This window comes from Elephantulus edwardii, unplaced genomic scaffold, assembly GCF_000299155.1.
Source record: "Elephantulus edwardii isolate Elephantulus edwardi_28Jun2011 unplaced genomic scaffold, EleEdw1.0 scaffold00090, whole genome shotgun sequence".
Lineage (NCBI taxonomy): Eukaryota > Metazoa > Chordata > Mammalia > Macroscelidea > Macroscelididae > Elephantulus > Elephantulus edwardii.
In genome coordinates, this window is record NW_006399840.1 from 10,297,935 (window position 1) to 10,300,828 (window position 2,894).

Consider the following 2,894-nt stretch of genomic DNA (forward strand, 5'->3'; position numbering starts at 1 on the left):
AACAGTGTGTCTCTGGAGAATAAGGTGGGTCTGGTACAGGCCATGGTCTTTGCAATCACTTGTTATGTGTCAGAGACCTGGACAATGACCAGGGACGATAGAAGGAGAATTGATGTTTTTGAGCTTTGGTGTTGGAGAAGAGTGCTGAGAGTACCATGGACTGCTAAGAAAGCAAACAGATTCATCCTGTAGCTGATTAAACCGGGCTGCTCCATGGAGGCAAGGATTCTGAGACTTCGTCTGACATACTTTGGTCATGTTGTAAGGAGGGACCGGTCCTTGGAGAGGGACATCATGCTTGGGAGGATAGAGGGCAGGTGCGGGAGGGGAATGCCCTCTGGGAAGTGGATTGATTTGGTGACTGGGGCAGTCAGGATGAGTGTGTTGGTGGCAATGAGATTGGCACAGGACAGAGCAGAGTTTAGAGCTGTTGTACATCAAGCTTGATGTTGTACATCAAGTGACTTGATGGCACATAACAACAACAACAATATATATATTCATCATGTTTCTAAAATAAAATTTGAAAATTCTTTTCATATAAAGTAGATTTTATTTGAATACATTAATATACCATGATAAACCAAAAAAATTGTAGTAGTTTTAGTAAACTAGGAACCATGAAAGAGATTGATAAGCAAGTCAAAATGAGAATGCTAAAGAAATTCTTTCTAGATTTGAGGTTATCTTTTTTATCACTGTGCTAAGTAAGAAACCATACTGTATTCCCAAAGGCATGTGCTTGGAATCCACCAGCTGCTCTGCAGGAGGAGAATGCACACTCTCTTCTCGTGAGATTTACTGCCTCTGAAAACCCACCTGAGGATCATCTGTGGCTTGGTTCTGACTGGATGGCCTACACCAGCATGCTAAGCTGATCCTGACAAATTCAGAGAATCAAAACTGATATTTTGTAACTTATTCTGAAGCCATTTGGGTACAATGGGTAAGGTAATTAGTTATATAAGGCAAAAGCAAGGTTAGAAAAAGATTAGAAAGGCTTTATATCTTTGCAAATTGTAATACAAATTGGGAAAATGTTTTCTCTTACCATCCATGCCCACTCAGCACAACCTTCCATCAGGTTTCTGAGGATAAAAATCTCTTCAGGAAGACACTACCCAAGTTTTTCTTAAAAGTGATGCTTAGCCTTTGGTTAATAGTACAGCATGTTATGGACTATGCTATTAAAGGTCTCCTACCATGTTGTTTTGCTTGTTGAGTATCATGAATCAGAACCAACCCATATTTGACTCTCCAGTGGGTTTTTTGATGAAGGCAGGGTATTTCCAGGGAAGGGATCGCCCATCTTTCTCCTGCAGGGCGACTGGTGGATACAGTATGTCTTCAGGTTTACAGTGTAATTCCTTACCATTAGGCCACCAAAGCACTCTTCTCCCACCATAAATGAATACTTTCCCCCACCCCCTAATGCCAAGTATTCTTTTCCCAGCATTCCCAATTTTGTGTTGGCAATCTGTATAAGGTATTTAAGATGGAATGTCTGCCTTTCAGAAACATTGACTTGTCTTGATAGGGGAAACCTTTTGTTTTTAATCTTTAGAACTTAAAGGATGATATTATATTTGAGAATTTAGACAGATTTAGCTGTATCTTTTTTAATAGCATGAAAAATGCAATGCAGCACAGTAGAAGGAGTGGGGCCTTGGGAAGTAGATGTCTTAGTGCTCAAATCACAGCATTATAGCATACCAACAATGCGATCATGGTAAACTTCTTGACTTCTTTGAGATTTTAGTTCCCTGCCTGTAAAAAGTAGTAGAAGAGGAAGAAAGTGTTATAAGAGGCTGGGATGTTAATGGAAGTGAGTCCTAGTGGTCCAGGGGTGAAAGCTAAATGTAAGGCTGTTGGTTCAAATATACCAATGAATCCGCAGTGGAAAGTCTGACAGCCTGCTTCTGTAAAGATTTACAGCCTCAGAGACCCTGCACTCTCCTGCAGGGCAACTAGGAGTCAGAATCTGTTAACTGACAGTGAGTTTGTGTTCAGTCTTTCCTGATGACAAATTAATCAAGCCAAAGTCTCGTTGTACATGATGCCAGGAAACATTCATTCCTATTTAGGGTTTTAATAAGAGATGAAGATTACTGTTCTTTGGATTTGCTGCAAATATAATCATTCTGCTTGAAAGACATCAAAGAATGGCAGAACACCACGGATTCTCGTGGTGGACTGGACTTCCTCTACTGTCTGCGGAGTTCTCCGTTAACAAGGAGCAAAATCTGAAGAACAATAGTAATTTAAAATAATTTTATTAATTATAATTTACTAATAACTATTTTAAATTATTATTGTGAAGGAAATAGCAAAAAATAAGGCCCCAGGAATAGATGGTGTATCAATTGAAGTATTTCAGATAACAGATGTTGCCCTGGATGCGCTCACCAAGTTGTGCCAAAAAATCTGGAGAACAACCACTTGGCCAACTGACTGGAAGAGATCTATATTTGTTCCCATTCCAAAGAAAGGTGACCCAACTGAGTGTGGAAACTACAGAACAGTGTCATTGATTTCACATGCAAGCAAGATTCTACTGAAGATTATCCAAAAACGATTAGAACAGCACATCAGTAGAGAACTGCCGGAAGTCCAGGCTGGGTTTAGAAGGGGTCGTGGTACTAGGGATATTGTTGCTGATGTTAGATGGATCTTGGCTGAAAGCAGAGAATACCAGAAGAATGTCTATCTGTGCTTCATTGATTTCGCAGAGGCATTTGACTGTGTGGATCATAACAAACTGTGGCTGACTCTGAGAAGAATGAGAATCCCAGAACATTTAATTGTGCTAATGTGAAACCTATACTTGGACAAAGAGGCAATAGTCAGAACAGAGCAGAGTAACACTGCATGGTTCAAAATTGGGAACGGTATAT